This window comes from Sinohyriopsis cumingii, chromosome 14, assembly GCF_028554795.1.
Source record: "Sinohyriopsis cumingii isolate HCF-2022 chromosome 14, ASM2855479v2, whole genome shotgun sequence".
NCBI lineage: Eukaryota > Metazoa > Mollusca > Bivalvia > Unionida > Unionidae > Sinohyriopsis > Sinohyriopsis cumingii.
In genome coordinates this window covers 117,914,280-117,927,317 of record NC_142974.1, presented here as the reverse complement: position 1 = coordinate 117,927,317, position 13,038 = coordinate 117,914,280, and positions in this window count along the sequence as shown.

The window sequence follows — 13,038 nt, the reverse complement described above, 5'->3', positions numbered from 1 at the left end:
CATTCATGATACAGCCTTACTATGGTTCAAGTCCTACTTGGTCAACAGGACACAAATTGTATCTGCAAATGGAATACACTCCAGCCCAGTTGATCTATATTGTGGTGTTCCACAGGGGTCTGTTCTTGGACCTGTTCTCTTCATTATATACACTCATTTGCTTTCAAGTGTCATAGATCATCATCCAGTGTCTCACCAATTGTACGCTGATGACACCCAAATATACAAATCTAGCCACCCAACTGAAGTTGATGCTACCATCCAAGGTGTAGAGAGGTGCATTTCTGATGTGAAATCATGGATGAGTTGTAACAAGCTGCAGATAAATGATGATAAAACTGAGGCCATTCTGATCACAACACAAAGACGTTCTCATTCACATCATTTATCTCAAACAATGCATATCAGCAACACCAATATTAAATTCACACAGTCAGTACGAAACCTAGGTGTTACTCTGGACAGTACTCTGACATTGCACCAACATCTCATGAACATATCCAAGGCTGCATATCTTCAGCTGAGACGCCTCAGCTCCATTCGCAAATATTTTTCAGTTGATGCCACTAAAACACATGTATGTTCATTAGTACTTTCAAGACTGGATTATTGTAACTCAATTCTGTCTGGTTCATCTCAATATCTACTCCAGAATCTTCAAAACGTTCAAAACACAGCTGATCGGATCATACCTAGAGTACCACGATCAGAGCATACCTCCCCACTGCTCTTTACCCTACACTGGCTATCCATTCGATCCAGAATCAAACACAAATTTTGTTCTCTGTGCTACGTTTCACTGTCGGACTCTAGTCCAACATACCTATCCGACCTCACCCATGTGTACACACCAGCAAGATACTTACGCTCCTCTTCTGACAATTGTTTGCCCACTATGAAAACAAAGTCATATGGACAGCGTTATTTTGCATACCAGGGCCCAGCAACGTGGAATGCATTGCCCACTGAACTTAGACACAAAGACACAGTGATCCAATTCAAGAGTGCTCTCAAAACTCACTTTTTTCGACTGCAAGAACAAACTTAAAGACCTAATATTGTTTCCTACCTTAAATATTCTCAGTATGTTTTTTTAATAATGTTTTCTAATTTCATGGTGTTTGTTTTTGTAATCATATTATTATGTTTTTTTGTCTTATAGGTGTTGTCCAATGTTGTAAAGCGCTTAGAGCTTCTAAAAATTAGGCGTTATACAAAGTCCTCATTATTATTATAACACGAAAGAATGTCACTATGACCTACATTTCGCATGTTGCTGCTTTATGTTATTTATTTTTAGTTTAGTGCATGACCAATTAAGTTTTCTACACCATGTATATAGGCTGTCATACCTAAATTCTTCACAGTGGGAAAGGAATGCATCTTAGTATTATTGTACCATCATCCCAAATTTAGGTCATTGTGACCTATATTGTATAGTCACTGATTTGGTTGAGGTTTGTGCTATATGTTAAGCTCTATTCAAGCTTGGATTATCAAAGAAGACGATCGTATGCATCTTAAGAACCATACTCTTACCACAAAAGAAATGTTAGTGTGAAATATATTTCACATTTTACTGGCTCAGGTTGGGCTTTTACGTTTAGTTCTTGGCCAAATAGGATTCAGCATCCATATATATATATATATATATATATATATATATATATATATATATATATATATATATATATATATATATAACGATTATGCCAATAATTAAGAAATTTAGTGAAGAATGCTTTCCTTCACTTTTCATGGATCTGTGTATTACACTCTCATCTAACTTGGATGATTCTGATTGGCTACAGGTGATGTAGAGCCAACAACGGAAATGATATTAAGCATGCAGAGGTTGCTGATATGATAATATTAGTTACTTATCCCTTCAGATACTATCTTTCCTGTTGACGACAACGATGTTGGATGATACAACTGCAGCTGGAAAAGTGATGTCTGTTTCTCTCAGTTTTTTCATGCGTGACATAATTTTTCCCATATGAAGTATAACACCTGTGACCCATGCTAGAGCCCTTGATAAACCGAAAATGACATAAGCTTGCACATAACTTAGATGATGACCATTTTCATTGGCAGAAGATTTTTTAATATGTTTAATTCGAGCACCTACAGTTCTGCAAAGCTGCTAAATTTAATAGCCTATAACGTTTAAACCACGGATGTTATTGCCTTATTCCACACCAGTGCGTTTGATAAACGGATTTAATATCACAGTGTCTTAAGGTAATCATAACACAGCATTACAACGAAAATATGATAAATCAGTTTATATTTTTACAATGAATATATGCAATTTGAGAGCTAGAGCTGTTGTGTCTGTGAAACATGATCTGTGTATGTAATTGCCACAATTGATCAATACAGAGAGATCGTGAGTAAATGTAAATATTACGTGAAACGATGAAGAAGTATAGTTTTCACTGCGGTTTTCAGCCAATAATGAGCGAAATATTTGTCTTTGCATTTCCTTCTTTTTATGAATATTTGAGTAGAAACTAATACAGAATTAGAGGTAACTAACTAATGTCAATATCCTAACTAACTAATGTCAATATCCTGACTTACTAATGGCAATATATTGACTTACTAATGTCAATATCCTGACTTACTAATGTCAATATCCTGATTTACTAATGGCAATATATTGACTTACTAATGTCAATATCCTGACTTACTAATGTCAATATCTTGACTTATTAATGTCAATATCCTGACTTACTAATGTCAATATCCTGACTTACTAATGTTAATATCCTGACTTAGTAATGTCAATATCTTGACTTATTAATATCAATATCCTGACTTACTAATGTCAATATCCTGACTTACTAATGTCAATACCCTGACTTACTAATGCCAAATATGCTAATGTAAATATTCCGACTTACTAGTGTTAATATCTTGACACAGGGATTTTAGCATGGTTTTCTAGCAATTTACATTTAATTTTTGGATGGGTGGGGTGGAAGCGTCTGGATATAGATTACAATTTCTCTACAGACTGAATATTTTAGTTTTTGTAATTATGCAGATTGTGTTTTCTTCTGCTTATAATGTGATAGAGATAATGCGTTTGTAGATCATGTATAAAAATATCTTTTGCAGGAAGATATATGCCAAATTGTTTTCCACAATAAAGAAAAATCGGTTCCCTCCGCCCCTGTCGAATCATTTGCCTGAAATCTAAACAAATTTCATTCTTTGATTATTTAACACTGGTAGACTTTGTTAGGCATATTTTCACATTAACATAATGACCACACTCGACAAAACAATATCACCTGCGCACTCGTTTGACTTGTTGTATGCTCAATTTTTTCTCCGTTAACTTTACATTGTCAGAATGTGTCGTGTTTTCCATATGTTTTCATACTGTACGATACGTGTCTAAATGTAGTACAGTGTATTATGAACTATTTTGTAAACAAAATATACATTCATTATTGCATGATTTAGCTTTTGGTTTATTAGATTTGTGGATGAAATAAATGACCTGTTTCTTCCATTTGAGGGGCTTCGAGTGGCCGAGTGGTCTAAAGCGCTCACCGTTCCGGATCACTGCCATCTCACCTCTGTCTGCGTGGGTTCGAGTCCAAGACTCGGCAAGCGTGGGTACGTGGGAAAGCCTGCCAGTAGCTTCTCCTGGGTCGGTGGTTTTTTCCTGGGTTTTTCCAGGGTTCTTCTTCCATCAGTTATACTGGCCGCCATGTGCTGAAAAATGGCGTTAAACCACACAACAACAACAAAATCGTCCATTTGAAAGTAGAGCTGATAAAGGTAACAATGTGGACGAGTTAACGGAGTTACAAAAGAAACTTTCAAACAAGCAAATGAATGAACGTGATATTCGCAATGTCCACAACAAACGTGAGACATGCAGTAATTGAAAATACCATTCTGATAATTTAAACAGTCATTTAGAAGAAATATTTGTAATTTTTCGCAAATAGAATGGTTCAGACTATGACCAGTACTCTCTGGGTCTCACAAAAAAGCACATGAAAGCATAACGAGGCCAAGGCTACCAGACACGTACCATTTTACTAGTCAGTCAAAACACTATATTCGGGGGGGGGGGGATGCTAATGAAGGTTTCGATAAGAAACTAAGAGCCTCTGAGCAAATAAGCCGAGACGACGAAAACTATTATTTCCGCTGACTATTTCCATTTAGGACCGTCACACAACAGTTGCCATGCGATTTTCCCCTTTAAACTATTTTGATACAATGTTAGGCTAGCGATTGAAGACATACACTGTATAATACAGGTTATAGCTAGGTCCCACCAACACCGAGTATGGAAGTGACAGAGCATAAGGATATGTCTTCTTTAGTTGACAATAAGAATGGTAACAAATATACTAACCTTTTTGCATCTTGAAATTTCTTAAAATGTTCTTTCTTAGTTCTGCCAATCCGAATGACATAACCCAAATCATGGAAAATTCTTTGGTCGTGCGGTATTACTCAGCATACAAATTCGTTCATATTTTCCCATTACTTAGCATACAAACTCGTTCATATTTTCCCATTATTTAGCAAACAAACTCGTTCATATTTTCCCATTACTTAGCATACAAACGCGTTCATATTTTCCCATTACTTAGCATACAATCTCGTTCATATTTTCCCATTTTTCCTTCATGTAAAGTTTGACATTATCTTGTTCACGATAGTTCGGACAACATCTTAACTTTGTCATGTGTAAGAAATAAAAATCAGGGAATAAATAAATTGTAAACCTTTGCACAAATAAATATTTATAATCTTGGGAACAAATAATACTTTCCTAACGTTTAATAAAACTATTATTTTCCAGACAAATTAGCCTTTACATATTTCCAGGATAATTCAAAATAACGACACCATATTTTGAGTCTTAACACTTGGTGTATATTTCATAAAACAATAAAGGTTTCAAATGGGATAATAAGAAAAGGACGTCAATGAGATTACAATGTTCTGCTAATCTAAACATTTTTCAACATTGTGGACAGATACGTCCACACATGAGAATATACAGTGTCCAGTTTGTAACGAATTTCAGACATTCAGAGAGAGAGAGAGAGAGAGAGAGAGAGATGATGATGATGATGATGATGATGATGACAGTGTTATTGTGGTGCCAGCAGTGTTTATAACAATACATACTATCAATGGTTCTTTGAATGCCTAGTATCGCAAAGCTCATAGCAATACATACTATCAATGGTTCATTTAATGACTAGTATCGCAAAGCTCATAACAATACATACTATCAATGGTTCTTTGAGTGCCTAGTATCGCAAAGCTCATAACAATACATACTATCAATGGTTCATTGAATGCCTAGTATCGCAAAGCTCATAACAATACATACTATCAATGGTTCATTGAATGCCTAGTATCGCAAAGCTCATAACAATACATACTATCAATGGTTCTTTGAATGACTAGTATCATGTTATCAATGGTTCATTGAATGCCTTGTATCGCAAAGCTCATACCAATACATACTATCAATGGTTCTTTGAATGCCTAGTATCGCAAAGCTCATAACAATACATACTATCAATGGTTCTTTGAGTGCCTAGTATCGCAAAGCTCATACCAATACATACTATCAATGGTTCATTGAATGCCTAGTATCGCAAAGCTCATAACAATACATACTATCAATGGTTCATTGAATGCCTAGTATCGCAAAGCTCATAACAATACATACTATCAATGGTTCATTGAGTGCCTAGTATCGCAAAGCTCATAACAATACATACTATCAATGGTTCATTGAATGCCTAGTATCGCAAAGCTCATAACAATACATACTATCAATGGTTCATTGAGTGCCTAGTATCGCAAAGCTCATAACAATACATACTATCAATGGTTCTTTGAGTGCCTAGTATCGCAAAGCTCATAACAATACATACTATCAATGGTTCATTGAGTGCCTAGTATCGCAAAGCTCATAACAATACATACTATCAATGGTTCATTGAGTGCCTAGTATCGCAAAGCTCATAACAATACATACTATCAATGGTTCATTGAATGCCTAGTATCCCAAAGCTCATAACAATACATACTATCAATGGTTCATTGAGTGCCTAGTATCGCAAAGCTCATAACAATACATACTATCAATGGTTCATTGAATGCCTAGTATCGCAAAGCTCATAACAATACATACTATCAATGGTTCATTGAATGCCTAGTATCGCAAAGCTCATAACAATACATACTATCAATGGTTCATTGAGTGCCTAGTATCGCAAAGCTCATAACAATACATACTATCAATGGTTCATTGAATGCCTAGTATCGCAAAGCTCATACCAATACATACTATCAATGGTTCATTGAGTGCCTAGTATCGCAAAGCTCATAACAATACATACTATCAATGGTTCTTTGAATGACTAGTATCATGTTATCAATGGTTCATTGAATGCCTAGTATCGCAAAGCTCATAACAATACATACTATCAATGGTTCATTGAATGCCTAGTATCGCAAAGCTCATAACAATACATGCTATCAATGGTTCTTTGAGTGCCTAGTATCGCAAAGCTCATAACAATACATACTATCAATGGTTCATTGAATGCCTTGTATCGCAAAGCTCATACCAATACATACTATCAATGGTTCTTTGAATGCCTAGTATCGCAAAGCTCATAGCAATACATACTATCAATGGTTCTTTGAGTGCCTAGTATCGCAAAGCTCATACCAATACATACTATCAATGGTTCATTGAATGACTAGTATCGCAAAGCTCATAACAATACATACTATCAATGGTTCATTGAATGCCTAGTATCGCAAAGCTCATACCAATACATACTATCAATGGTTCATTGAATGCCTAGTATCGCAAAGCTCATAACAATACATACTATCAATGGTTCATTGAATGCCTAGTATCGCAAAGCTCATAACAATACATACTATCAATGGTTCATTGAATGCCTAGTATCGCAAAGCTCATAACAATACATACTATCAATGGTTCTTTGAGTGCCTAGTATCGCAAAGCTCATAACAATACATACTATCAATGGTTCATTGAGTGCCTAGTATCGCAAAGCTCATAACAATACATACTATCAATGGTTCATTGAGTGCCTAGTATCGCAAAGCTCATAACAATACATACTATCAATGGTTCATTGAGTGCCTAGTATCGCAAAGCTCATAACAATACATACTATCAATGGTTCATTGAGTGCCTTGTATCGCAAAGCTCATACCAATACATACTATCAATGGTTCATTGAATGACTAGTATCGCAAAGCTCATAACAATACATAACAATACATACTATCAATGGTTCATTGAGTGCCTAGTATCGCAAAGCTCATAACAATACATACTATCAATGGTTCATTGAGTGCCTAGCATCGCAAAGCTCATAACAATACATACTATCAATGGTTCATTGAATGCCTAGTATCGCAAAGCTCATAACAATACATACTATCAATGGTTCATTGAATGCCTAGTATCGCAAAGCTCATAACAATACATACTATCAATGGTTCATTGAATGCCTAGTATCGCAAAGCTCATAACAATACATACTATCAATGGTTCTTTGAATGACTAGTATCATGTTATCAATGGTTCATTGAATGCCTTGTATCGCAAAGCTCATACCAATACATACTATCAATGGTTCATTGAGTGCCTAGTATCGCAAAGCTCATAACAATACATACTATCAATGGTTCATTCAATGCCTAGCATCGCAAAGCTCATAACAATACATACTATCAATGGTTCATTGAATGACTAGTATCGCAAAGCTCATAACAATACATACTATCAATGGTTCATTGAGTGCCTAGTATCGCAAAGCTCATAACAATACATACTATCAATGGTTCTTTGAATGCCTAGTATCGCAAAGCTCATAGCAATACATACTATCAATGGTTCATTGAATGACTAGTATCGCAAAGCTCATACCAATACATACTATCAATGGTTCATTGAATGCCTAGTATCGCAAAGCTCATAACAATACATACTATCAATGGTTCATTCAATGCCTAGCATCGCAAAGCTCATAACAATACATACTATCAATGGTTCTTTGAATGACTAGTATCATGTTATCAATGGTTCATTGAATGCCTAGTATCGCAAAGCTCATACCAATACATACTATCAATGGTTCATTGAGTGCCTAGTATCGCAAAGCTCATACCAATACATACTATCAATGGTTCATTGAGTGCCTAGTATCGCAAAGCTCATAACAATACATACTATCAATGGTTCATTCAATGCCTAGCATCGCAAAGCTCATAACAATACATACTATCAATGGTTCATTGAATGACTAGTATCGCAAAGCTCATAACAATACATACTATCAATGGTTCATTGAGTGCCTAGTATCGCAAAGCTCATAACAATACATACTATCAATGGTTCTTTGAATGCCTAGTATCGCAAAGCTCATAACAATACATACTATCAATGGTTCTTTGAATGACTAGCATCATGTTATCAATGGTTCATTGAATGCCTAGTATCGCAAAGCTCATACCAATACATACTATCAATGGTTCATTGAGAGCCTAGTATCGCAAAGCTCATACCAATACATACTATCAATGGTTCATTGAGTGCCTAGTATCGCAAAGCTCATAACAATACATACTATCAATGGTTCATTCAATGCCTAGCATCGCAAAGCTCATAACAATACATACTATCAATGGTTCATTGAATGACTAGTATCGCAAAGCTCATAACAATACATACTATCAATGGTTCATTGAGTGCCTAGTATCGCAAAGCTCATAACAATACATACTATCAATGGTTCTTTGAATGCCTAGTATCGCAAAGCTCATAACAATACATACTATCAATGGTTCTTTGAATGACTAGCATCATGTTATCAATGGTTCATTGAATGCCTAGTATCGCAAAGCTCATACCAATACATACTATCAATGGTTCATTGAGTGCCTAGTATCGCAAAGCTCATAACAATACATACTATCAATGGTTCATTCAATGCCTAGCATCGCAAAGCTCATAACAATACATACTATCAATGGTTCATTGAATGACTAGTATCGCAAAGCTCATAACAATACATACTATCAATGGTTCATGGAGTGCCTAGTATCGCAAAGCTCATAACAATACATACTATCAATGGTTCTTTGAATGCCTAGTATCGCAAAGCTCATAACAATACATACTATCAATGGTTCTTTGAATGACTAGCATCATGTTATCAATGGTTCATTGAATGCCTAGTATCGCAAAGCTCATACCAATACATACTATCAATGGTTCATTGAGAGCCTAGTATCGCAAAGCTCATACCAATACATACTATCAATGGTTCATTGAGTGCCTAGTATCGCAAAGCTCATAACAATACATACTATCAATGGTTCATTCAATGCCTAGCATCGCAAAGCTCATAACAATACATACTATCAATGGTTCATTGAATGACTAGTATCGCAAAGCTCATAACAATACATACTATCACTGGTTCATTGAGTGCCTAGTATCGCAAAGCTCGTAACAATACATACTATCAATGGTTCTTTGAATGCCTAGTATCGCAAAGCTCATAACAATACATACTATCAATGGTTCTTTGAATGACTAGCATCATGTTATCAATGGTTCATTGAATGCCTAGTATCGCAAAGCTCATACCAATACATACTATCAATGGTTCATTGAGTGCCTAGATAATGTCCTTACAAATAACATGCAAATGACAAGTCATGTACTCTCTTCTTTAGCTGGTGATAAGAATGGCAAAATAAAATATACTTACCGTTTTACATCCTGAATTTCCTCAAAATGTATTTTCTTAATTCTGCAAATCCGAATTACATGAGCCATGTCATAGGTTTTCAATATGGATTACACATTTCGAAATTGCGCTGTAATTTCGATGACAAGTGCAATTGCATCCTCCTTACTGCACTCAAAATGAAATAAACATTAAATTCCATAGCGTCTTTTTAATAATTGCAGTTAAAAGACTTCATATTTCTCCCACATTATTATTTCAGACTTTCAATGACAGAAACAGAAACACATTTGCTGATGTCTCCCTGGCTTATTAAATCTCAGGTATGTCATGTGGAATCGTCACATACAAATCCAGTCAATAATCACGAAATTTCCTAGAATCGAGAAACATACCAAATTCTTTTCATTCCAGATCAAATGGAAAAGTTACATACATACTATCAATGGTTCTTTGAATGACTAGTATCATGTTATCAATGGTTCATTGAATGCCTAGTATCGCAAAGCTCATAACAATACATACTATCAATGGTTCATTGAATGCCTAGTATCGCAAAGCTCATAACAATACATGCTATCAATGGTTCTTTGAGTGCCTAGTATCGCAAAGCTCATAACAATACATACTATCAATGGTTCATTGAATGCCTTGTATCGCAAAGCTCATACCAATACATACTATCAATGGTTCTTTGAATGCCTAGTATCGCAAAGCTCATAGCAATACATACTATCAATGGTTCTTTGAGTGCCTAGTATCGCAAAGCTCATACCAATACATACTATCAATGGTTCATTGAATGCCTAGTATCGCAAAGCTCATAACAATACATACTATCAATGGTTCATTGAATGCCTAGTATCGCAAAGCTCATACCAATACATACTATCAATGGTTCATTCAATGCCTAGCATCGCAAAGCTCATAACAATACATACTATCAATGGTTCATTGAATGACTAGTATCGCAAAGCTCATAACAATACATACTATCAATGGTTCTTTGAGTGCCTAGTATCGCAAAGCTCATAACAATACATACTATCAATGGTTCATTGAGTGCCTAGTATCGCAAAGCTCATAACAATACATACTATCAATGGTTCATTGAGTGCCTAGTATCGCAAAGCTCATAACAATACATACTATCAATGGTTCATTGAGTGCCTAGTATCGCAAAGCTCATAACAATACATACTATCAATGGTTCATTGAGTGCCTTGTATCGCAAAGCTCATACCAATACATACTATCAATGGTTCATTGAATGACTAGTATCGCAAAGCTCATAACAATACATAACAATACATACTATCAATGGTTCATTGAGTGCCTAGTATCGCAAAGCTCATAACAATACATACTATCAATGGTTCATTGAGTGCCTAGTATCGCAAAGCTCATAACAATACATACTGTCAATGGTTCATTGAATGACTAGTATCGCAAAGCTCATAACAATACATACTATCAATGGTTCATTGAATGCCTAGTATCGCAAAGCTCATAACAATACATACTGTCAATGGTTCATTGAATGCCTAGTATCGCAAAGCTCATAACAATACATACTATCAATGGTTCTTTGAATGACTAGTATCATGTTATCAATGGTTTATTGAATGCCTTGTATCGCAAAGCTCATACCAATACATACTATCAATGGTTCATTGAGTGCCTAGTATCGCAAAGCTCATAACAATACATACTATCAATGGTTCATTCAATGCCTAGCATCGCAAAGCTCATAACAATACATACTATCAATGGTTCATTGAATGACTAGTATCGCAAAGCTCATAACAATACATACTATCAATGGTTCATTGAGTGCCTAGTATCGCAAAGCTCATAACAATACATACTATCAATGGTTCTTTGAATGCCTAGTATCGCAAAGCTCATAACAATACATACTATCAATGGTTCATTGAATGACTAGTATCGCAAAGCTCATACCAATACATACTATCAATGGTTCATTGAATGCCTAGTATCGCAAAGCTCATAACAATACATACTATCAATGGTTCATTCAATGCCTAGCATCGCAAAGCTCATAACAATACATACTATCAATGGTTCTTTGAATGACTAGTATCATGTTATCAATGGTTCATTGAATGCCTAGTATCGCAAAGCTCATACCAATACATACTATCAATGGTTCATTGAGTGCCTAGTATCGCAAAGCTCATACCAATACATACTATCAATGGTTCATTGAGTGCCTAGTATCGCAAAGCTCATAACAATACATACTATCAATGGTTCATTCAATGCCTAGCATCGCAAAGCTCATAACAATACATACTATCAATGGTTCAATGAATGACTAGTATCGCAAAGCTCATAACAATACATACTATCAATGGTTCATTGAGTGCCTAGCATCGCAAAGCTCATAACAATACATACTATCAATGGTTCTTTGAATGCCTAGTATCGCAAAGCTCATAACAATACATACTATCAATGGTTCTTTGAATGACTAGCATCATGTTATCAATGGTTCATTGAATGCCTAGTATCGCAAAGCTCATACCAATACATACTATCAATGGTTCATTGAGAGCCTAGTATCGCAAAGCTCATACCGATACATACTATCAATGGTTCATTGAGTGCCTAGTATCGCAAAGCTCATAACAATACATACTATCAATGGTTCATTCAATGCCTAGCATCGCAAAGCTCATAACAATACATACTATCAATGGTTCATTGAATGACTAGTATCGCAAAGCTCATAACAATACATACTATCAATGGTTCATTGAGTGCCTAGTATCGCAAAGCTCATAACAATACATACTATCAATGGTTCTTTGAATGCCTAGTATCGCAAAGCTCATAACAATACATACTATCAATGGTTCTTTGAATGACTAGCATCATGTTATCAATGGTTCATTGAATGCCTAGTATCGCAAAGCTCATACCAATACATACTATCAATGGTTCATTGAGTGCCTAGTATCGCAAAGCTCATAACAATACTTACTATCAATGGTTCATTCAATGCCTAGCATCGCAAAGCTCATAACAATACATACTATCAATGGTTCATTGAATGACTAGTATCGCAAAGCTCATAACAATACATACTATCAATGGTTCATTGAGTGCCTAGTATCGCAAAGCTCATAACAATACATACTATCAATGGTTCTTTGAATGCCTAGTATCGCAAAGCTCATAACAATACATACTATCAATGGTTCTTTGAATG